A 26,169-nucleotide genomic window follows, 5' to 3' on the forward strand; every position below is an offset into this window, starting at 1 on the left:
GAAAAATCAAGGAAAAAATTGGCGTGCCCTCCCCCCCCCCCAGCACAGACCACAATCTGATTAGGGATGAACCCGATGTTCATGTCGAACTTACATTCAATTCGAACATCGGGGCCATCCTTAATCTGCAGTTTTTGACAGTTATTTGCAACATTTTTAAAGAGATAAAACAAGAAGACAAGAAGAAATGTGCATGTATTGCAGAGATTTATTTTGCCTTAACATACACTTTACTCAGAAATAGGGATGAGCCGAACACCCCCCGGTTCGGTTCACACCAGAACTTTCGAATGGACCCCAAATTCATACGAACTTTAGAACCCCATTGAAGTCTATGGGACTCGAACGTTCGAAATTAAAAGTGCTAATTTTAACGGCTAATATGCAAGATACTGTCCTAAAAAGGGTTTGGGGACCTGGCTCCTGCCCCAGGGGACATGGGTCAATGCCTAAAATGTTTTTAAAAATGGTAGTTTTGGGGGGAGCACTGATTTTAATGACGATTAAAGTGAAAAAAAAAGTGAAATATTCCTTTAAATATGGTGCCTGGGGGGTGTCTGTAGTATGCCTGTGAAGTGCCACGTGTTTCCCGTGTTTAGAACAGTCCCTGCACAAAATGACATTAAACGGAAATAACATCATTTAAAACTGCTTGCGGTTTTCATGTTATATCTGGTTCCTGCAATATGGTTGAAAATCATTGAGAAAAATGGCATGGGTAGCCCTCCCTGCCCATTACCAGCCCCTTTGGGTCTTGTACGCATATTAAGGGAAACCCCGTACCCATATTAAAAAAAGGAAATGACAGCACAGTGGTGTAGTGGTTAGCACTCTCACCTAGCAGTAAGAAGGGTCGCTGGTTCAAATCCCAACTACGACACTACCTGCCTGGAGTTTGCATGTTCTCCCTGTGCCTGCGTGGGTTTCCTCCGGGTACTCCGGTTTCCTCCCACATTCCAAAGACATGCAGGTAGGTTAATTGGCTTCTATCCAAAATTGGCCCTAGTCTATGAATGGGGACCTTGGAATGTGGGCTCCTTGAGGGTAGGGAATGACATGAGTGTGCAACATACAGGGATGGGGACAATTGTAGAAACTCACTCAGGTTGAACTGGATGGACCAGTGTCTTTATTCAACCTTACTAACTATGTAACTATGTAACTATGAAATGCGTGTGGCCCCCAGGCCCTATATACTCAGAACAGCAGTATACAGGCGGTGCAAACAAGACAGGGACTGTGTAGGTTTGTTGTGTTAAGTTGAATCTGTTTGTAATTTTCAACTGGAACATTTTTAAAGTGTAGCTCCAGTCAAAAAAACTATTTTTAATCTTTTTGGAAAACATAAGGAAGGGTTATCACCCCATGTATAATTTGTTTTGTCGTACATCTTTTTTCCTCTCACTTGCTGTTGTCTCCTTCCGTTTGCAAGTAGGAGATGTTTGTAAGTTGGATGTTTGAAAGTAGGGGCCTGCCCTATATGCTCTGCAGAAATGGCGGAACAAGGTGTTGGTTTTGCCACAACATTGTAAGCCCTCAAAGTGACTCTTAGTGGGCGCTGGAGCGCCCTGCTGTGAACGATTATATCAAGAATTGTAATTACATGTCATTGTTGAACAGTGGTAGAAAAATTTACCTTTGGTGGTTGTGGTGCTGGTGCCACAACACTATAAGTCCTCACAGTTACTCTGGGTGGGCACAGGAACGGGCTCTCCTGTGAAATATTATATCAAGAATTGTAATTACATGTCCCTGTTAAACAGGGGCAGAAAAATTGGGCCTTAGGCACTGGTGCTGGTGCCACGACACTGCAACCTCTCCCATATACTCTAGTTTTATTGCAGGAATTAGCCCTGCTGCAAAGCATTGCATCAAAAATTGTACTTAAACGCCCCTGTTAAACAGGGGCAGAAAAATTGGGCCTTAGGCACTGGTGCTGGTGCCACCACACTGCAACCTCTCCCATATACTCTATTTTTATTGCAGGAATTAGCCCTGCTGCAAAGCATTGCATCAAAAATTGTAATTAAATGCCCCTGTTAAACAGGGGCAGAAAAATTGGGCTGATGGCATCACCCAGAACCAGAAATGTTCTTCCAACATATCAGCGGAGGAGGAAGAGGATAGACAATCAATATAACAGGACAGTCACTCAGCATCAGCATAGGCAGTCTTGAAGGGATGTGATATTTCAAAAAAAAATTATTCGGTTACATCAGCTTCAGGTGCTTGGTAGCTGTGGGTGATCCAAGACTGATTCATCTTGATGAAGGTCAGTCGATCAACTAATTCGGTGGACAGGCGAACCCTGTGATCGGTAACAAAGCCACCAGCAGCACTGAAGGTGCGTTCCGAAAGAACGCTGGATGCAGGACAGGCCAGTAGCTCAAATGCATACTGTGCAAGCTCTGGCCAGTGATCCATCCTCAAGACCCAGTAAGCCATAGGATTTTCAGTGGGAAAGGTGTCCAAGTCTGACCTTGCCCCTAGGTATTCCTGCACCATGTAAATCAGACGCTGGCGATGGTTGCTGGAACCGATCATACCTTGGGGCTGCGGACTAAAAAATTGTCTGAAAGCATCAGTCAGACGGCCACCTTCTCCACCGCTCCTTCTGACCGATGCCTCAGCAACACGTTGTCCAGGACCAGGAGTTTGTAACCTCCCAGTCTCTGGGAACGCGTTGCACAGACCTTTCTGCAAGGCCTCCCGGAGATGTCTCATCCTCTGCTCCCTCTGCGATGGCAAGATAAGGTCGGCAACCTTACCCTTGTACCGTGGATCAAGGAGAGTGGCCAGCCAGTAATGGTCCCTCTCCTTGATCCGAAGAATACGAGGATCCTTCCGCAGGCTTTGCAGGATCAGGGAGGCCATGCAGCATAGGTTAGCTGAGGAATTCGGTCCGGAGTCCTCTGGGTCACTAAGGGCAACATGATCCGCAGCTACCTCCTCCCAGCCACGTACAAGTCCACGTGTTTCTTGGGACTTTAAATCATCCCTACAACACTGCTGCTGCTGATGCTGAGTGCCAGCCTCCACCTCCATGCTGACACAATCATCCTCCTCCTCCTCTTCCTCCTCCTCATCCTCTTGCTGTGTGATGGGTGGCACAGCAGGAACACTGTCTGGATAAAGGGGGCCTTGAGAGGCAAGGAAGTCCTCCTCTTCCTGCCTCTGTTCTGCCTCAAGTGCCCTGTACATTATTCCACGCAGCGTATGCTCCAAGAGGTGGACAAGAGGTACAGTGTCACTGATGCATGCACTGTCACTGCTCACCATCCTTGTGGCCTCCTCAAACGGTGACAGGACAGTGCATGCATCCCTGATCATGCCCCACTGGCGTGGTGAGAAAAAACCGAGCTCCCCTGACCCTGTCCTGGTGCCGTAGTCGCACAGGTACTCATTGATGGCCCTCTGCTGCGTGTGCAGCCGCTGCAGCATGGCCAACGTTGAGTTCCACCTGGTGGGCATGTCACATATAAGGCGGTTCTTGGGCAGGTTCAACTCCTTTTGGAGCTCAGCCAGCCGAGCACAGGCATTAAATGATCGGCGGAAATGCACACAAACTTTCCTGGCCTGCTTCAGGACATCCTGTAAGCCGGGGTACCTGCCCAAGAACCGCTGCACCACCAGGTTAAGGACGTGAGCTACACAGGGCACATGGGTCAGTTGTCCCTGTCGGAGGGCGGAGAGGAGGTTGGTGCCATTGTCGCAAACCACCATTCCTGGCTTAAGCTGGCATGGCGTCAACCACCTCTCGGCCTGCCCTTGCAGAGCTGACAAAACATCCACCCCAGTGTGGCTCCTGTCCCCCAAACAAACCAGCGCAAGCACGGCATGGCTTCGTTCTGCCTGCGTACTTGCGTAGCCCCTGGAACGCCTACGGAGCACCGCTGGTTCTGAGGACGGAGCACTGGAAGAGGCCACGGAGGAAGAAGAAGAGGAGGGGGTGGAGGAGAGAGGTGTGTCACAACCAATAGTAGCATTTTGGAGGCGTGGTGGCGGAACAACCTCCAACACTACTGCACCTTGTCCTGCATCCTTCCCAGCTGCCAGAAGAGTGACCCAATGGGCCGTGAAAGACAGGTAACGTCCCTGTCCATGCCTGCTGGACCATGAGTCAGCAGTAATATGCACCTTACCGCTGACCGCCCTTTCCAGCGAGGCAAGGACATTGCCTTCCACATGCCGGTAGCGAGCCGGAATCGCCTTCCGTGAGAAAAAGTGGCGTTTGGAGACCTGCCACTGAGGAACCGCACATTGTACAAACTCACGGAAGGGGGCCGAGTCTACCAACTGAAAAGGCAGCAGTTGAAGTGCTAGCAATTTAACCAAGCTAGCATTCAACTGCTGGGCATGCGGATGGCTGGGAGTGAACTTCTTTCGCCGGTCCAGCAGCTGGGGCAGGGACATTTGCCTGCTATAATCGGACGTGGGTGTACTGCTAGCAGAGTGCCCGGAAGTACTTGGCTGTGACACACCTAATTCTACACCTTCATTCCTCTCAGAGCAGGTTTCAGAGAGGACTGAAGGTCTAGTGGGGTTGGAGATGCCAGCTGATGAGGAGCAAGGAGAGGTCCGCTTTGTTCTTTGGTGTGGGTCTTTAAGGTACGTTTGCCAATGAGCTGATGTTTTGGCCACGCGAGATACGCTTGAGACATATGTTGCAAATAGCAGCGGTGCGATCTGATGCACTCGTCTCAAAAAAGGCCCACACCAAAGAATTTTTAGAATAACGCGCAGAGGCAGCGCCCTGGACAGGCGGAGCTCTGCGGTGTGATTCAGTCAGTGTGCTGCCCCTAAACTGGCCCCCGGAGGGCATCCTGCCTCGTTGGACATGTGCCTCCTCCTCCTCCTCCTCCTCTTCTCTCCTACCAGGCACCCACGTGGAGTCAGTGCCCTCATCATCCCCTCCCTCTTCATCGCTGTAGCAAACCTGGCAATATGCTGCAGCTTGTGGAACATGACTACCAGATTGCTGTCCTTCTTGGGCATCCCCTCTCTCTGCATTCACGCTACTGCCTTCCTCTAGCTGAGTGTCATCATCAGAGCCTACAAAACACTGGGCATCCTCCTGGAGCATGTACCCAACACTGTGCTCAAAAAGTTCTGGAGACTCCTCAGGAGGACGTGGTGGGTCTAGGGAAGGAGTCACGATGCGTTGGCAGCTGCTTTGCTAGTACCCTGAGACTGGGTGAGAGAGGATGAGGAGGATGAAGAGGGCTTGGTCATCCACTCTACCAAGTCGTTGGCATGTTGCGGTTCAACATGTCCAGCTGCCAAAAAGAAGAACAAGTGTGTCCCATGGCCACGTGCTGATGACAATGCACCGCGCCCACGACCAGCACTGTTGTCTCTAGACACAGAGCCTGCTTGCCCTCTTTTATCGGCTAGTGCCTGTCTGCCTCTCCTTGCTGGCCTTCCAGACATGGTAATGGCCTGAAGGGAGTTGGGTAAAACAGCAGTTGGGTAGTGTATATTGTGCTGGAGGCACACAACACCCACTAACTCCTGCAGATGCCTTTAGTATAGAACACCAGAGATAAAGGGGTATACTGTAATGGAGTCACACAACACCCACTAAGCCCTGCAGATGGCTCTATTAGAGAACAGCAATAAAGGGTAGATACAGGTGTATATTGTGCTGGAGGCACAAAACACCCACTAACTCCTGCAGATGCCTTTATTATAGAACACCAGAGATAAAGGGGTATATACAGATGTATACTGTGCTGTGCTGGAGGCACACACAACTTCCAATAACTCCTGCAGATGGCAAGTGGGCTCAAATAGAGAAGAGCTATGTAGGTGGATATAGCGGTGTGTACTGGGTACAGAGCACGCAGACAGCACGCACAAGCTCCTAACACTACTGACTGCAAGCTCTATTATAAAAGATAGATCACTAGCTATATAGGTGAGGTGAATATAGCGGTGTATACTGCGGTCAGGGCACGCAGACAACAACCACTACACAACAGCAAGATCGTAAATCGGCCGATAACGATCGGTGTATACTGTGTTGAAGGTACACAGAACACCCACTAACTGACTCAGACGCCAACACACTACACAAGGCCGCCGCGCTGGCGGCCTTATATAGTGTGGGGCGTGTACTACACAGCCTGAGCTATGATTGGCCACAGGCATCCTGCCTGTGTCCAATCATGGGTCTCCTCGCTGCTGGCGCTGTGATTGGTCAAGCATGCGGGGTCACAGTGCATGCTTGGCCAATCATGAGCCAGCAATGTACTGCGATGACGCAGTGCACTGTGGGCCGTGAGCGCCACACGAATTTGGCGCGAACGGCCCATAACGTTCAGAATTCGCCGAACGGGCGAACAGCCGATGTTCGTGTCGAACGTATGTTCGACTCGAACACTAAGCTCATCCCTACTCAGAAATGATGAATATGAATAAAAGGCACAGTCTGTTTCCATGATCCATTTATTATCACTGTCCATTGCCTTTAGTTCCACCTTGCCTTCCAGCTGTCACTGTCCATAAGTGTTAAGCCTAGTACACATGATGAGAAAATCAGACAAAAAATACTGCTTTTGGAACGTTTGTCCGATAATCATTAGTAAGCTTCAAGAGCCAATCACGACAGGTCATGAGAAAATATCTGAAGGGACAAGCATGAAAGTTTTTCTCCTACAATACCAAAATTGATTATCTTCGTGTAATTCGTATGGTATTTGTATGAAAAAAATCCAGATTTGTATTCTGATGTACAAGGATTTTCGTAACTTTAGTAACCTATTGGTTTTCTATATGAGACAAGCATTCAAAATTAAAAAACGGACAATCATTTGTCTGATATTCATATCGTGTGTATGGAACTTTACCCTTTACTTCTTTTTTTGTGTTTCAGATAGAGTGAGGTAAGGTTTAATTGTTGTCTGTGTCCATGCTTGGACGATCCACCATCTCTTTTTGTCCTAATGACTATTGTTGGGACCGAAAGGAAAATCCAAGGTTTTGACTTGTCACTGAAAGAGAAATAGAGAGGAAATGTTCCAGGACGCTTGTGCCAACTGTCTAAGCCCACGTACACACGGTCGGAGATTTTGCCAACCAAATCCGTCGGATTTTGCCAGTCGGATTTAGTCCGACGGATTGTGTCCGAAACTGTTGCATACACACGGTCGGGCCAAGTTGGCGAAAAATCCGATCTTTCAGAACGTGATGACGTAATTTCGTTACGATGGGACTACATTCAGGCTAGTAGCCAATAGCTTTGATGTAGGAATTTGATCTGAGCATGCGTGGCACTTGGTCCGATCAAAATGCTCTACACATGATCGGATTAGGTCCGTCCGGCCCAGTTGGTCGGGAAATATTTCCAACATGTTGGAACATTGGGTCGGATGGAGATTCGGACGGAATCAGTCCGATGCATACCACACACAGTCGGATTATCTGACGACACGGTCCAATAAGACTCATTCCGACAGATTCTCCGACCGTGTGTACATGGGCTAAGAGGGGGTTGCCCTTGCTTTAGATATTAGATATTATCTCACTTCCAGATGTGTCTGCAGGACAGGAAGTTAAAGAGGGATTCCACCTACAAAAAAAATATTAAAAGCCAGCAGCTATAAATACTACAGCTGCTGACTTTTAATAAATGGACACTCACCTGTCCCGGGTTCCAGCGATGCCGGCAGCCGAGGCCGATCGATCACTCGGCTCTCGGCTGCTGCCGCCACCATTCTAGGTGAGGGAATCAGGAAGTGAAGCGAATCGGCTTCACTTCCCGGTTCCCTACTGCGCATGCGCGAGTCGCGCAGCACAATAGGAATTGTCCGCGCTGTCTCTGGGACCCGTGTGTGTCCCAGCAGACAGCGCGCAGGACAGGAAGAGGTATAGACTCCCACGGGAGTCTATGCCCGGAAGTGGGTGTAAATACCTGTCTTTGACAGGTATCTCCACCCCCCTCCCCCCTGAAAGGTGCCAATTGTGACACCGGAGGGGGGGAGGGTTCCGATCAGCAGAAGTTCCACTTTAGGGTGGGACCCCGCTTTAAAAGATATCTCCCCACTAGGGCACAGATGGCGCAAAAAGAGACAGGAGGTTTATTAATGATCTACTCCAGGGGTAGGCAACCTTTTGAGCACAGTGTGCCGAAAAATGTTTTCAAAGAAATTGAAAATTGAAATTATAACAAAAAAATGTCAACTTCACACTCTCAATCACAAAAATATTTTTTTATAAAGTAAATGCTATAAACTACTTTAGTGAAATTATCATCATGCACTCTCACACCTCAGATCAGCCCGAATTCATGCACCTTCACACCTCAGATAACTGTCCCCCCTGCAAATCTGTTTCACCACTGTAACCCTCGCACATCTGTCCCACCACTGTACCCCCCTGCTCATCTGCCTCACCACTGTAACCCCCTGCTTATTTGCCACACCAATGTAAACCCCTACTCATCTGCCCCACCACTATAACCCCCCGCTCATCTGCCCCACCACTGTAACCCCTTGCTTATCTGCCCCACCACTGTAACCCCCTGTACATCTGCCCCACCACTCTACCACCCTGCTCATCTGCCCCACCACTGTAACCCCCTGCACATCGGCCTCACCTCTGTACCCCCCTGCTCTTCTGTCCCACCACTGTACCATCCTGCTCTTCTGTCCCACCACTGTAACCTCCTGCTCATCTGTCCCACCAATGTTCCCTCTTTCTCATCTGCCCCACCACTTTACATGCCTCTACGGCTGTGCCCCCATACCCTTCTGTCTTACCGCTGAACCATCTTCTCATCTGTCCTAACACTGAATTTATCTGCTAATCTGGCCTACCACTGTGACCCCCTTTCTCATCTGCCCACCACTGTATCTCCTGCACATCTGTCCCACCACTGTACCCTCCGCTCTTCTCCCTTACCACTGTAACCCCCTGCTCATGTGTTCCACCACTGTACCTCCCAGCACATCTGCTCCACTGCCGTATACCCATGCTCTTCTGTTTCACTACTGAATCACCTTCTCATCTCTCCTAACACTGAACCCATCTGCTCATCTGCCCCATCACTGTAACCTGCTTTCTCATCTGCCCCACCAATGTAGCTCCTGCACATCTGTCTCACCTCTGTACCCCCCTGCTCTTCTGCCTCACCTGTGTTCCCCCTGCTCTCCTGCCCCACCACTGTAACCTCCTGCTCAGCTGTCCCATCAATACACCTCCTTTCACATCTGCCCCACTGTCTCCCACCACTGAACCCCCTTCTCATCTGGCCCAACACTGAACCCCCTTGCTCATCTGGCCCAACACTGAACCCCCCTGCTCATCTGGCCCAACACTGAACCCCCCTGCTCATCTGGCCCAACACTGGAACCCCCCTGCTCATCTGCCCCAACATTGAACCCCCCTGCTTATCTGCCCCAACACTGAACCCCCTGCTTATCTGCCCCAACACTGAACCCCCCTACTCATCTGCCCCAACACTGAATCCCCTGCTTATCTGCCCCAACACTGAACCCCCCTGCTCTTCTATCCCACTGCTGAACCCCCTTCTCATTTCTTCCACCGCTGTACCTCCCTGCATATCTGCCCCACAGCTGTACCCTCCTGCTCATCTATCCCACCTCTCATTTTCCCCACCGCTGTACCCTCTTCTCATCTATGATTTGCGTGATATGCAGAGTGATGAAAGGAAGCAGAGATGAGACACATCTACTTGCAAGCGAGTCATTTCCTCCAGATGGTGGAAGGGGCTAGCAGGACTGTGATTGGCTTTAGCAGTGGCCAATGACAGTCGTCCTCCTCCAGGAAACAGGGACTGCCACCCCTAGCAAAACTGCACCCAATCTCTTCCCCATCACAAAAGCTGACGATCGCAGCTTCAGCAATGTTAGAGATCCAAACAATGTTTCCCATCTTTTACAATGTGTGGGAGCACCCCCCCCCCCCCCCAGTGCAGGTGCGGTGTAGCGGGAACTCTGAAATTAGAATGCATTAGTGTCTCACTGACTTCACTACGCTGTTCTGCTGATGGGGAAGCAGTCGAGTGCTGGCAAAAGAGAGTTACCTACCCCTAAAAAAAAATATTATTTTTGCTTTAGATTCACTTTGATACAAAGTACAACAGTCTCTATGGAAAAACCTCTACTGTTATTTTAGCAACATTTATACTAGGGATGAGCCGAACACCCCCCAGTTCGGTTTGCACCAGAACTTTCGAACGGACCGAAAATTTGTACGAATTTTAGGACCCCATTAAAGTCTATGGGACTCGAACGTTCGAAATCAAAAGTGCTAATTTTAATGGCTAATATGCAAAATATTGTCCTAAAAATGGTTTGGGGACCCGGCTCCTGCACCAGGGGACATCGATCAATGGCACATTTTTTTTTTAAAACGGTTGTTTTTTCGGGAGCACTGATTGTAATGACGGTTAACCAATTAGGGACCGCCTCATGCTGATATACGTTGGCAGAATGGCACGGCTGGACACAATCACGTACTTGTACGTTCCCTTTAAGTGCCCAGCCATGGGTCGCGAGATCCCGAGACCCACGGACCTGATCGCCGCCCGTGTCCCACGATTGGGTCACAGAGCTGAAGAACAAGGAGAGGTAAGTGTAAACAAACCTCTCCTCGTGCTTCCTAGTGAGGCTGTCACTGATCGTCTGTTCCCTGTTATAGGGAAAGACAATCAGTGTTTATGCTAATGTATTAATGCCAATGGTCCCAAAAATGTGTCAAAATTGTCTGACGTGTCCACCATAATGTCGCAGTCACAATAAAAATCGCTAATCGCCGCCATTACTAGTAAAAAAAAAATATTAATAAAAATGCCATAAAACTCCCCCAAGTGTAGCCCAGTGGGAACGAGCCGTCGACACTGCCCTCCCATTATATAAACTAACATACCATAATAGGGGTTGTCCGTGGAAGTTTGACAAAATCTGGCTCCCATGGACTTCCGGGGATGCCGCCTGAGGGTCATGTGGGGATCATGGCCTTGCTTGCCCCCCCGTTTGTCGATGCCTGCCTTCCCCTCCCCCCCCTCTCTTCGGGTTTCCCCCCCCATCCTTCCCCCCCCATCCTTGATCGGTTACAAAGCCTCCAGCAGCACTGAATGTGCGTTCCGAAAGAACGCTGGATGCAGGACAGGCCAGTAGCTCAATTGTATACTGTGCAAGCTCTGGACAGTGATCTATCCTCAAGACCCAGTAAGCCAGAGGATTTTCGGTGGGAAAGGTGTCCAAGTCTGACCTTGCCCCTAGGTATTCCTGCACCATGTAAATCAGACACAGGCGATGGTTGCTGGAACCCATACCTTGGGGCTGAGGACTAAAAAATTGTCTGAACGCATTGGTCAGACGGCCACCTTCTCCACTGCTCCTTCTGTGACTGACCGAAGCCTCAGCAACACGTTGTCCAGGACCAGGAGTTTGTAACCTCCCAGTCTCTGGGAATGCGTTGAATAGACCTTTCTGCAAGGCCTCCCGGGGATGTCTCATCCTCTGCTCCCTCTGCGACGGCAAGATAAGGTCCGCAACCTTACCCTTGTACCGTGGATCAAGGAGAGTGGGAAGCCAGTAATGGTCCCTCTCCTTGATCCAAAGATTATGAGGATCCTTCTGCAGGCTTTGCAGGATCAGGGAGGCCATGCAGTGTAGGTTAGCTGAGGCATTCGGTCCGGAGTCCTCTGGGTCACTAAGGACAGCATGATCCGAAGCCACCTCCTCCCAGCCACGTACAAGTCCACGGGTTTCTTGGGTCTGTAAATCATCCCTAAAAGACTGCTGCTGAGTGCCAGGCTCCACCTTCATGCTGACAAAATCCTCCTCTTCCTCCTCCTTTTCTTCCTGTGTGATGGGTGGGACGGCAGGAACACTGTCTGGATAAAGGGGGCCTTGAGAGGCAAGGCAGTCCTCCTCTTCCTGCCTCTGTTCTGCCTCAAGTCCCCTGTCCATTATTCCACACAGCGTATGCTCTAACAGGTGGACAAGAGGTACAGTGTCACTGATGCATGCACTGTCACTGCTCACCATCCTCGTGGCCTCCTCAAATGGTGACAGGACAGTGCATGCATCCCTGATCATGCCCCACTGGCGTGGTGAAAACAACCCTAGTCCCCCTGACCCTGTCCTGGTGCCGTAGTTGCACAGGTACTCATTGATGGCCCTCTGCTGCGTGTTCAGCCACTGCAGCACGGCCAACGTTGAGTTCCACCTGGTGGGCATGTCACATATAAGGCTGTTCTTGGGCAGGTTCAACTCCTTTTGGGGCTCAGCCAGCCGAGCACTGGCATTATATGATCGGTGGAAATGCACACAGACTTTCCTGGCTTGCCTCAGGACATCCTGTAAGCCCGGGTACCTACCCAAGAACCGCTGCACCACCAGGTTAAGGACGTGAGCCACACAGGGCACATGGGTCAGTTGTCCCTGTCGGAGGGCAGAGAGGAGGTTGGTGCCATTGTCGCAAACCACCATTCCTGGCTTTAGCTGACGTGGCGTCAACCACCTCTCAGCCTGTCCCTGCAGAGCTGACAAAATATCTGCCCCAGTGTGGCTCCTATCCCCCAAACAAACCAGTGTAAGCATGCCATGGCTTCTTTTTGCCTGCGTAATTGCGTAGCCCCTTGAACGCCTACGCCTAATGGTTCCGAGGACAAAGCACTGGAAGAGGCCATGGAGGAAGAAGAAGAGGAAAGGGTGGAGGAGAGAGGTGTGTCACAACCAGTAGTAGCATTTTGGAGGCGTGGTGGCAGAACAACCTCCAACACTACTGCACCTTGTCCTGCATCCTTCCCAGCTGCCAGAAGAGTGACCCAATGGGCCGTGAAAGATAGGTAACGTCCCTGTCCATGCCTGCTGGACCATGAGTCAGCAGTAATATGCACATTACCGCTGACCGCCCTGTCCAGCGAGGCATAGACATTGCCTTCCACGTGCCGGTATAGAGACGGAATCGCCTTCCGTGAGAAAAAGTGGCGTTTGGGAACCTGCCACTGAGGAACCACACATTGCACAAACTCACGGAAGGGGGCCGAGTCTACCTACTGAAAAGGCAGCAGTTGAAGTGCTAGCAATTTAGCCAAGCTAGCTTTCAACCGCTGGGCATGTGGATGACTGGGATTAAACTTTTTTCGACGGTCCAGAAGCTGGGCCAGGTAAATTTGCCTGCTACAATCGGACGTCAGTGTACTGCTAGCAGATTGCCCACAAGTACTTGGCTGTGACACACCTAATTCTATACCTTCATTCCTCTCAGTGCCGGTTTCAGAGAGGACTGAAGGTCTAGTGGGGTTGGAGATCCCAGCTGATGAGGAGCAAGGAGAGATCCGCTTTGTTCTTTGGTGTGGGTCTTTAAGGTACGTTTGCCAATGAGCTGCATGGCAGATCAACATATGTCTGGTCAAGCATGTGGTGCCCAAGTGGCTGATGTTTTGGCCACGTGAGATACGCTTGAGACATATGTTGCAAATAGCAGCAGCGTGATCTGATGCTCTGGTCTTAAAAAAGGACCACACCAAAGAACTTTTGGAATAACGCGCAGAGGCAGCGTCCTGCACAGGCGGAGCTCTGCAGTGTGATTCAGTCGGTTTGCTGCCCCTAAGCTGGCCCCCGGAGGGCATCCTGCCTCGTTGGAGATGGGTCTCCTCCGCCTCCTCCTCTCTCCTATCAGGCACCCATGTGGAGTCAGTGATCACATCATCCCCCCCTCTTCATCACTGGAGCAAACCTGGCAGTATGCTGTATCCTGCCTGTGGCCAATTATGGCTCTCCTCGCTGCCGGCGCAGTGCTTGGCCAAGCATGCGGGGTCACAGTGAATGCTTGGCCAATCATGAGCCAGCAATGCACTGCAATGGCGCAGTGCATTGTGGGCTGTGAGCGCCACATGAATATGGCGCAAACGGCCTACAGAGTTCTGGCTTCGCCGAACGGGCGAACAGCCAGTGTTCGAGTCGAACATGCATTTGACTCGAACACCAAGCTCATCCCTAATTTATACTATAATTAATATGCTATTTTCAAAATATTTTCAATCATCTTTACATTTTCATTCTCTGCTGCTAAATTAACAGTAATCTGCACATGTGACCTAAAATATAGGTTTTATAAGATTTGTAAAGGTCTATACACTGTGATGAACATATTTGGTCAAAATTAATATGCGGGTCCAATAGTGGGGACATTTACAACCTTTTATAATTTTTTTAAATAGAGGTTTGAAAATTGAAAACAATGTCGAGTTTTGCAGATAAAACACATTTTTTGCAAAAACAGATATGAAAATCTCCTTCTTGGTTGAGTCTATACAACAGGCCAGTCTGAGCCGCTCGTCACACTTCATTAGACCCTGAACAAAGAGTACAAAAGGGTCATCTCAGTACGACGCAGGAGTTACTTTAGCTCATATTAAATTTTTTTCATGAAAATGTTCAATTTCCACTTTTAAATATTGTAGAAGTGTGGAATTAGTATTTTCACTTGAAATTGAGCTTTAACTATTGACAGCCTTATAAAACTTCCTACTTTACGTAGACTTTATAAACATTTTATAATTTCCATCAGACAGCAGCTAGTGATAACCTGTTTGATAATCTTTCTGAATTGACCTCATTTATTTCCAACAACTGCTCTCTACATACTTTTTGCTCTTCCTTCTATGGAGGAGCAATTAATAAAGGATTTGCCTATACATCTTTACTACATGATCTATTTTCATTTTTGAGTTTAGTCACCTAGTCTGCAAGCTTTTCAGTTGGACCCCTTTCACACTGAGGCAGTTTTCTGGCATTTTAGCACTAGAAACATTGCCTGTAAAGCGCTTAAAAACTGCCTCCCATGAAGCCTGATTGTGAAAGCCCAAGTGCTTTCACACCCAGGTGGTGTGCTTACAGGACGTTTGAAAAAGTCCTGCAAACAGCATCTATGGGGCAGTTGCAATGATTGGACAGCACTTCCAAAGTGCCTGAAAAGTTATTTGGAAACACGGCAACATGGTCGCTTTTAACCACTTCTTTGGTTAAAAACGCCCCATCAGCGGCTGAAAAGCGCTGCTTAAACAGCGGTGATGCACCGTTAAAACGTATGCCACTTTACAGCTAACGCACGGGCGGCCCCAGTGTGAAAGGGATCTTAGGCACCATTTCTTCATTTGGAATCTTTATAAAGCAGTGAATGTGGCATTTACCAAAAATTCACAAGTACTTAATTTCTTATAATGTAAAGGAGATATTCCCTTCTCCATTCCACTACACAAATATCACTTTTTTTCCTTTTTTTTTTCTTAATGAAAAGAGTTCTGTCCCACCCCCCTAGCCTAGGCGAATGATGTGCACTGTGCTCCCTGTGCCCTGATAGGATATGCAAGTCACATATCCCAGGAGGTATAGTCTTTCATTTACAAAAGGAGTAGGGGGCAGGCCAATGATGGGACATTGGGAAGCCCGCCGACTGGGCCCCAAAAAACCGTCAGGCTTCACAGAAGGACATGACGGTACAGGGCCCGAGCATTGACAGAAGAGAAGAAGCTCTCAACGGAACAACGCTGAATCCCCTGGGTGGGTGAGTATCTGATCTGTGCAGAACCTACAACCTGGTAAGCAGAGGTGAAAAAAATGGGGGGGATTAAGATCCACTTGAAAACACATGCACCCAGAATATTTACCTGCAGTGAATATTTGGAGAATGATGCATTCACTTTTTTTCTGTGTATATTAGACTGTACTTGAACATTGGTATTATTATTTTTTTACTGGAGATGCCTCTGTCGGCTGCATTTACAAAGTGGTATCTTACCACATATTCGGTAAGATAGCACACAAAGTTTTTACAAAAAGTTTTTTGGCATTCACTAAAAACACTACTAAAATACAACATAAGTTATTTTATGAAGTTTTATGAAGGTTTTATGAAGGTTTTTTAGCAGTGAAAGCCTGCAGTAATTTACCACCAGCGGTAGCCGACATCTTTAACACAAGCTGTAAATAGCTGGTTGTTAGGGAGCAACATTTTTTTTTTAAATGGCGTGGGGTCCCCCCAAAATCCATACAAGACCCTTATCTGAGCAGGTCAGGAGGGGAAAGGGGGAGCTTTGAATATTGAAAGCCCACTTTAACAAGGGGACACCAGGATCCCAGCCCCCTCTATGTGAATAATTCATCAAAAAAAGTATAGTGTAAAAAAAATATATAGTAGGCAGTTTTTGACAAGTCCTTTATTTAAAAAACAAAAATAAAAAAAACATTTCCCCCAGTGTAGATACATTGTCAATCATGATGCCGATGCAACCACATACCTGAAAAAAGACCCTCCGCACCCAACGAAGGCTCCTGCTGCCAGCTCTGGCGTCTGACAGTTCTTAGAAAACAAAGTGGCAGTGCCACCTGGTGAAGTCACCTGGTGGCACCGCCCCCTTGTTACATCACCGACCGAGGCATGCTGGGTCAGTGATGTCACAAGGTGGCTTCCACGTTCTGATAAGCCCCCTGCTCACAGACCCCCACAACCACTGGCCAGGGTTGTGGGGAAGAGGCCAGGGTTGTTGGAGGGGGCAGAGCCACTTGCCCCCCCCCCTTTTCCTGAATGCCGGGCTGAATGCTTGGATAAGGGTCTGGTATTAATTTTGGGGGTGCCCCACGCCATTCTTTAAACAATTTATGCATGGGGGTTCCCCGCAAAATCCATGCCAGAACCAAGGGCCTGGTATGGATTGGAAGGGGAACCCACGCTGTTTGTTTTTTCTTAATTTTTCATTGTTGCCCTGTATCACCTGTGAATAAATGTTTCCTTTTTTTAGTGTATTTAAAGACTTTATTTTAAGACAGAGAGGACTTCTTTTTAGCTGATAATAAACTAGTGTGTGTGTGTGCATACTTGCCAACTCATTCCTCCTAGTCCTCACTATGCTGTCACTTTACGCACTGCCCATGTTCCAGGTGGTCCCACCAAGATCACACCCACTTTCTTGGTGGTTCTAGTGTATTTAAAAACTAGTGGCCAAAATCCCATCAGTTGATGCCTGTTTTGAGGTACTTTGCATGCTCAGTATATAAAATAAGGGTGAATCTTAGATCCAAGGACGCAGCATCATTTGGGTAAGAGCACCTAGATGAAGGACTGTCTTGGCAAACCCTGCAATTTGGCATCTATGTGTGTGAAAGATGGATAGATTCTAGATTCTTATTTAAATATTCCTGTTTGTGTTGGTATCCCTGAGTCCTAGTATCATTTTCCCACTAACCTGTAAAGGATTAGAGGTCAAAACCCTCTGCTTTGAATCATAATAGTGTGGTAATGGTGTATAGTTTGGGTACTGATCTGGGAACTCTAGATGTGAGATATCTCCTCCAAATAAAGGACTGTGACAATTCTGGATTCTGGATCCTTTATTGTGAAACTGCACTTGTGCTTAGAAAAACCCAGTCCTTTTCGGCTAGATACAGAACCATACATTCAAATCCCTCCTCCTTCCTGAGTGCTAAGTGGGAGAATCTGCCTTCTATACTTACCTGACCAGTCCCAGTGTTGTAACACAAGCAAAACAGGTGGTACAAGCAGGCAAATCAAGTGAGCACTCAGATTCAATTTCTGGGGCATGCAGTGGTTGCAAGAAAACAACATTTCAGTTTTTCTTTGTTTAAAAAAATCAATTTCTGGCTGCGGATTTAAAATGAAAAGTAATTTTTGAAAACATAAATGTAATAATTTGTGACGGCAATATGTATTTTATAACATTCATTTTTTTGCAAAAGCTGTTTTTCCTTGACTAGGTAAAGTGCATGAATAGCCAAAACCTTTAGACCCTCTGTCAAGTTTTTATTGCTGTCTTTGTCACTACTGGGGAGATTCATGATCATTTCTGAGGGTGATTCCGTGCTATGGACAGGAATCAGTGAGTGTATGTAGCCAATGCCTCCACTAAACACTAAAACAACTGTACCTTTTTGAGATGGGAACAAGGGACACCTATTAGAAAATGTACAGTATGTAGGCAAAGGGCACTCCTCACCACACCCCCTTAAAGGAGAATTATACGTAAAACGAAAAGATTAGTTAACCCACAAGTGCTTTTTTTTACTACTATTGTTCCTTAATACTGGTTTTGAAATTGACAAATGTAGAAATTAAGAAGTTGGATGAAAGGTTTAGCACAGGGGAAACACTTTTTGAAAAATAAAAAGTGCATTTTATACACAACTATATAGATCTGACCAAAATGAGGGATAAATGAGGAGGAAAGAGGGACAGAGGGACATTATTGCAAATCGGGGACAGTCCCTTGAAATCAGGGACAGTGTACCTTGCCGATTACTTCTGTAGGGCCCTGTGTGTCAGTAATTGCTGATATTTTTCTCTCAAAGTTGGCATAGTGGATTCCGCGATTGAAAGTTGTGCTTTACATGTTCACCCTACCGCTGTACTTTTGGCATGTACTGATTCCTGTACGATTATGTACTGTTGATGTTTTCATTTTACATATTCTAATAAAAATTGTTATTTGAAAAAAAAAAAGAAATCAGGGACAGTTGGGAGCTATGAGACAACTGCCAAGGTAAAGTCAGGAAAGGATAGACAGTTATGCAGTGGGTGTGACACTGCATGTGATAATGTGTACTTCATAAGGGACTGTGCCAATAGAACACAAATGTGCTTTTAAACCAATACTAAACATTACTGCATATATAGATACAATGCCTGCGGCTAATTCAGTAAACAAAAAGTGCCTTGAATTATATGCATAAACAGTTCATAAATTAGTGCAAAATGACATTAAAGTGACCGGTGCTGCAATTTATAAGCCAAACAAAAAATGACATGTGCTATAAGTTTTTATATCCTTGTGCTCCATAAAACATGTGCAAAGACTGTGATAATGAGTCCTTGGTATAGTGCTCCCAGAAATCGATTGATCTGGTGTTGCAGAAAAAAGAAGAAAGGAGAAAAAAGAGATGCACGGAAACCACGCGGTGTGCCCGGTGTCCCCTCTCTTTGCTCCACTCACCAGAAATCTCTCCCCTGGAGGGGGTATCCAGCATTCGCAGCACCACCTGGCTGTATATGGACATCCCGGTCCCACAGAAAGCTTTCTCCTTTTTTTTTTTCCACTGCCCCAGCATACTTATGCAGAAATATCAAAAAGAAGCTCCATAGCGTAACTCCATAAGACAAAATGTATTAAAAGTAGGTAGTATTGCACTTACAGTATCTCACAAGAGTGAGTACTCCCCTCACATTTTTGTAAATATTTTATTATATCTTTTCATGTGATATTACTGAAGAAATGACACTTTGCTACAATGTAAAGTAGTGAGTGGGCAGCTTGTATAACAGCATAAATTAGCTGTCCCCCCAAAATAACTCAACACACAGCCATTAATGTCTAAACCTCTGGCAACAAAAGTGAGTACACCCCTAAGTGAAAATGTCCAAATTGGGCCCTATTAGCCATTTTTCCTCCCCGATGTCATGTGATTCCTTAGTGTTACAAGGTCTCAGGTGTGAATGGGGAGCAGGGGTGTTAAATTTGATGTGATCGCTGCATGGGAGTGTCATGGTCTGGGGCTGCATGAGTGCTGTCGGCACTGGGGAGCTACAGCTCATACAGGAAACCATGAATGCCAACATGTACCGTGAGATACTGAAGCAGAGATGGACTGGCTGAACATGTCTCCAGACCTAAACCCCATTGAGCATCTGTGGGGCATCCTCAAATGGAAGGGGCGCAAGGTCTCTAATGCCACGTACACACGACCAGACTTTTCGAGGGACTAGGTCCGACAGACTTTCGACGGAGTTCTGACAGAGTTATCACGGACTTTCCAAATGAACGGACTTGGCCACACACAATCACACCAAAGTCCGACAGATTCGAACGTGATGACGTACGACTGGACTAGAATAAGGAAGTTCATAGCCAGTTGCCAATAGCTGCCCTAGTGTCGGTTTTTGTCCGTCGGATAAGCATACACACGAGCGGATTTCTCGGTAGGAACTGTGTCCGGCGGAGTTCCTGCGGAAAAATTTGAAACATGTTCCATTTCTAAAGTCTGTCAGACTTTTGCAAATCAAAAGTCCGCTGCAGCCCACACACGATCGAATGGTCTGCCGGAATCGTTCCGTCTGACTTTTGATGTTGAAAAGTCTGGTCGTGTGTACGCGGCATAACATTCACCAGCTCCATATGTCATCATGGAGGAGTGGAAGAGGACTCCAGTGGAAACCTGTGAAGCTCTGGTGAGCTCCATGCCCAAGAGGGTTAAGGCAGTGCAGGAAAATAATGGTGGCCATACAAAATATTGACACTTTGCGCCCAATTTGGAAATTTGCCAGTGGTTTAGACATTAATGGCTGTGTGTTGAGTTATTTTGAGGGGACAGTAATTTTACACTGTTATACAAGCTGTACACTCACTACTTTACATTGTAGAAAAGTGTCATTTCTTCAGTGTTGTCACGTGAAAAGATATAATAAAATATTTACAAAAATGTGAGGGGTGTACTCACTTTTGTGAGATACTGTACAAGCATAAAACTGGAGAGATCTCTCCATCTATTTCTCCAGGCGACCATTGTCACGGAGGTAGAAATAGCAGGCAAACCAAATTTTTACAGTTGCCACCTGAATAAGAGATGAGGATAGCTCTTTCGATGGAGGCACCTGTCTAAATATGCATTCACCCCTGAGCAGGGCATATTCCTGGTGATTTTGAAGCATTTTTTTCATTTGAAGGCATTTTTATAGGCATACTGCAAGCATTTTAGTACGTATATTCAGCTTCGGAAGTTTGTTTCCTGAGCTGGGCAAGGGAAGGAGAGCAGTTCTATAGGAGGAGGGGAATTCTTCAAGCAAAAAAAGGCACACAAAACACCTGAAAACATGCCCACACCTACAGGAAAAAGAGCTTGCTTGGGAAAAAAAAGCTCATGTACTTTTTCAAGCATACAGTGTAGGACGACGGCATACAAGTGTAAATAGGGACAATTAGAAGAAGAGGGATTCTGCATCATCAGGCTTAGGGAACAAACATAAAAATGTTCAGGTGTAAATGGGGGAATCCCCTCAGATAGTAGAGATTTCGTCTCACTTCCTGTTGCAACAACACGTGAACAATGGGACGCAGATAACAAAAAAATTGAATACACTTTTAACACTTTCCTAGTCTTTGCAAAACATAAAAAAAAATTATTTTGGGATATACATGTACTTTAAAAAAACATCCAAAAAATACAGAATTTTAACATTTCTATTATTAGTGCTGAAGTAGCAAACATATTATTTTGGGGGGTATTTGCATTATTATGTCTATAGCTTTTGTTATTATTAATTTGATCATTATTATTTGAATTCTGGTTTTATTCTGTAAGTCAGTTGACTGCATACCATTGCAGGTTGTTGCTTGACGGCAGTACATAGTACTTGATAAGATCTGATTTGTTCTCATACATTGTATAACCCTCTGTTACATATCACATTGCATAATATATTGAGGTAAAAATGAAAAAAGAAAAGCGCATACAATACACCTGAGTTTTCCGGCAGGTAGGGATTAGAAATGAAGCAGACAAGCTGGCTCAACTGTTCCCCCACTGCAGTCAACTTATTGTGAAACCATTTACAGCGCAGCAGGAGAAACAAGCTCTCCCTTCCTTCCTATTTTTGCCATTTTGGGCTTGCTCTTACATTTTAGATTTGGCACTGCTAGACAGGCTGGGTAATAATTCCCTGCCCGTATAATTTCAGCTCACATGGAGTGTGGCTAATAGCAAGCAGAAATAATCAGATCCCTCCAGAGTACTTTCTGAATCTAAGCTTCGTTCTTTCAGCCCCCCCTGAGGCCCAGGAAAATAGCAGTAGAGGTCCCAAAAGTATTGCTTCATAAATGTCTTAACTGGGCAGCCTTGGGATCCCTCACGGAGCTTTTTCCAACTGCCAAATTACTTTCCCTTTCTCTCAGCGGCTTTAAAAAGGCTTATTAAAAATGATTCTATAATAAAGCTGCAAGTTCTCCCTTGGTTGTCCTTGAGAAGGAAGTGCAGAATCTTGCAGGCGGCTGTGCCAATTTGAGGTGATTCTTAATTCTTCAGGCAACAGAGAGGTTAAACAGAAATGGCATATTCGTGTGATAATTGGGCAAACCTCACCTTTGGTGTATGCTCACTCCTGGAGACCAGGTAAAATATAAACTGTGCAGCAGCCTGCCGTGAACCAGTGCAAGGTCTTACGTGGAACTCGTAACCAATACCAACATATCCAGCCCAAAGATGGGGCATCTAGTGAAGTAAACTGAAATTTTTTCAATATGCGTTGAGATTAGTGGAACACAATATTTTATTGGAAGCATATGACTAGACCATTGAAACACTGGATGCTGAAAGGTCAGGGGGGGCTTTTGTAAAACACATTACAGAGTAGCTATGGATAGTGCGGTCCTTTCTGCTTGAAATAAATGTTCCCTTACTTTTCAGGACAAAACTGAAATCTGGTAATCGGTAATCTATGTTATCTGTTTAGTGTTTTTAGGTATGTTAGTGAAAAAGATCAGTGAGATGCTTTGCTGTCTTCAACGCAGGGCAAAAGGGGCAACTGACCTGGGTCCAGTTAGTGTTGTGGGATCCAAAAGAGCTGCCCATTGGAGCCTGCTCTGCCCACAAACAGTTTTCACATCTTCTGCTTTCCAGCGCACACGCTACGCAATGTGTGGACACACAACACATGAAGCCTCCACCCTGGGAGTCTACAGCATCCTGCCCAATCAGCAGTGGCCTGATGGTAGATGGAAAGCAGTAGCCTGGCTCAGATAGCAGAGTGACCACAGCCAGTATTGGCAGAGCAGAGGGCGGGGCTCTGGAGTGCTGCCGTGCCTGTCTGGGGCTGTGCTGAGTTGTGTTGGTCACTAGGGGGATGGGGAAGGAAGGTGACAGCGGAGGAGAGAGGGGTGCTCTGGACAACAAGGAGCTGTATGACTTTTTTTATTTCCGGCTGATCCTTCTATTTCAGGTGGTATGACTAGTCATTTATTGCTGGCAGCCCATCCTCTGGGATGCCGCTCACATTGGGCTCTGTTTCTAGCTGCACTCAGTTAACCTTCATAGCTGTGTCTGCTCTGCTCATTGCTAATAACAAGTTTTAGGAGTTTTCTGTCCATTGGTGGGTCCCCTCACCTCCCCAGTCCATAGTGTGCAGGCAGTAAGGAGATGATGTGCTATAACCTTCAGCAACCAATCAGTGAGTCGTAATGATGTGCTGCAACCTCTAGAAACCAAGCAGTGAATGGTAATGTTGTGCTGTAACCTCTAGCAACCAATCAGTGAGCCTGGACCAATTAGTGAGTGTGGACTAGTCCTTTATGTTTACATTATGTCAAAGTTTCTTGAGTTAAGCTATGTGTGTGTTTGTTTGATTGTTTTTTGGGATGCTGGGGTGGAGAGCGAAATTGCAATGGGGGGGGGGGGCAAGAAATAGTTTGCTCAGGGTCCAATTAATTTTAAAGACGGCCCTGGTTAGATGTAAGTAATCATCATACATGTACTGTATATTAATGTTTTAAACAAGGACATGGTAGAAATGTTGGGGTCATGGGGAAGAACCACTATGCTCAGCTGGGGACTTGCTATCTGACACTCCCCCCCCCCCCCCCCCCCAATGTTAGATAGCAACAATGCTCAGAGCGCTCTTTAAGTGAGTTTCAATGTACCTTCCACCAGAGAGGTGAGTTTTCTTAATTTACAGGAGGCTACATCTTTAAAATCACAAACCTGAATGACTTCAAGGGAATCCTTGAAAATAAGAAAAATCTAGAAGCTGCCATTGTTGATCTCCTTCTCAGAATTCTAGTTACCTGGCTGTCCCTGGCTTTAATGTGGTATTAAACCTAAAACCAAAATATTGCAGCTTACCAATTACTAGATGTGGTGGCTGCATCAGTTTTCTTTTCTGGACTTTTTTCCCTCTGTTTTTACCTGGCCAGTAACACACCTCCTGTATTAGAGTGCCCCCACTCTGGATGAAGGAGCACAGGGGACACCTTTGGACAGCAGAATTATCATTTGGGTGGGGGGGGGGCATTGGATATACTAGCAGATTAAGATACACTAACAAATTGAAGCCAAACTCAAGCTAATACTTTATAAGCAGTTACAGCAAACCTTTTTTTTTTCTTTTTAGGAAAGTTTTTACATAAATAAATAAAAGTTGATCATTGTAAGTACCCCTGAATTAAATGATTTGTCTCATGTCATAACTGATACTGAATGTATTCTCTTGAGAAGAATAGATAAACGTCATTATACTGTGGCGGGCTGGCACAGCGAATCACCATAGGTGTACGGCGGCCGTGATGTCCGCTGGCGACCCTTGATCGCTCCTCAGAGAGCCAGGATGCAATCTGTCAATGTAAACAGACAGATCCCCGTTCTGTCAGGGGAGTAGAGAGAGATCGACTGTTCTTAGTAATCAGGAACAGTGATCTCTCTCTACTCCCAGTCAGTCCACTCTCCCCACAGTTAGAAACACATCCCTAGGGAATACTTAACCCCTTGATCACCCCCTAGTGTTAACCTCTTCCCTGCCAGTGACATTTATACAGTAAACAGTGGCTATTTTTAGCTCTGATCGCTGTATAAATTTCAATGGTCCCAAAAAAAGTGTCCAAACTGTCCTCCACAATGTCGCAGTCCTGCTAAAAATCACTGATCACCACCATTACTAGTGAAAAAAAAATAATAATAATAAAAATGCCATAAATATATGCCCTATTTTGTAGACGCTATAAATTTTGCGCAAACCAATCAATATACCCTTATTGCAATTTTTATTTTTGGATATTTATTATAGCAAAAAGTAAAAAAATACTGTTTTTTTTTCAAAATTGGCGCTCTTTTTTTTGTTTATAGCGCAAAAAAACACCACACAGCATGACCGCACGATTGTCAATTAAAGCGACGCAGTGCCGTATTGCAAAAAATGGCCTGGTCATTAAGGAATTAAATCCACATAAGTGGTCCTCAGCATGAACTTTGTGTTGAGTTATTCACTTTAACCACTTGACCACTGGGCACTTAAACCCCCTTCCTAACAGACTAATTTTTCCGCTTTCAGTGCTCTCACACTTTGAATGACAATTACTCAGTCATGCAACACTGTACCCATATGATTTTTTGTCCTTTTTTTCCAACACATAGAGCTTTCTTTTTGTGGTTTTTAATCACTGCTTGGTTTTTTATTTTTTGTGCTACAAATCTAAAAATACTGAAAATTCGGTAAAAAAAAAAAAAATGTCTTTGTTTCTGTTAAAATTTATTGCAGAGTATTGGCAGAGTAATGGCGGGTATTGCAGAGGCTTGCAGAGGCTTGCAGAGTATTGGCAGAGTATTGCACAGTGTTACACAGTGTTTCACAGTATTGGCAGAGTATTGCACAGTATCGGCAGAGTATTGCACAGTATTGCACAGTATTGCAGAGTATTGCATAGTGTTGCAGAGTATTGCAGTGTTGCAGAGTATTGGCAGAGTATTGGCAGAGTATTGCACAGTATGGGCAGAGTACTGCAGAGTATTGTCCTTGAGCAGCACTGTGGGAACTACAGATCCAGCCATCAGCGCAGCTGCAATCTCTCCCCCTCTCCCCTCACACTGTACCCAGCGGTACAGAGAGGGGAGGGAGGAACCGGCATCATGACGTGACACCGGTTTGTTTACAAGTAATCGCTCCATCATTTCACAGAGCGAACACGTGGTAAACGGCTGCTATCAGCGGCCATTTACCGTGATTCATGATGCTCCGGGTCTTCCGGATCCGATGGTCAGGGATATTTCCGGGAGCACGCCAGAGGGGCGTGAGAGCAAGATTCTGAGAGGACGTCCATGGACGCCCTCCCAGAATAAGCCGCCTGCTCTGTAGCCATCTTTTGTTTATGGCCCAGTCGGCATGTGGTTAAGGTCATCACAGAGGACAAGGGGGCACTCTTTACATTTGGAGTAAAAGAGATTTCATCTCCAAATATGGAGATGATTCTTCACAGTAAGAGCTGTGAAAATGTGGAAGAGCTGGTTCTGGCCAGCTCAGTAGATTGATTTGAAAAGGGCCTGGATTAGTTCCTAAATGTACATAACACCACTTGCCCGTATTACATTATCACTGAAAAAAGGCTGCATGCACAATATGTAAGCCCTTTTACAAGGCCACAATTGA

The 26,169-nt window shown here is 46.4% G+C and overlaps 1 protein-coding gene across 1 annotated transcript in view; it reads left to right on the forward strand.

The window, feature by feature from the left end:
• The window catches only part of LOC143963138 (nuclear receptor ROR-alpha), a 676,682-nt gene that overhangs the window by 422,555 nt on the left and 227,958 nt on the right, over positions 1-26,169 (forward strand). The window lies entirely within an intron of this gene.

This window comes from Lithobates pipiens, unplaced genomic scaffold, assembly GCF_037356315.1.
Source record: "Lithobates pipiens isolate NorthernLeopardFrog02 unplaced genomic scaffold, aLitPip1_a1.2 Scaffold_8, whole genome shotgun sequence".
Taxonomy (NCBI): Eukaryota; Metazoa; Chordata; class Amphibia; order Anura; family Ranidae; genus Lithobates; species Lithobates pipiens.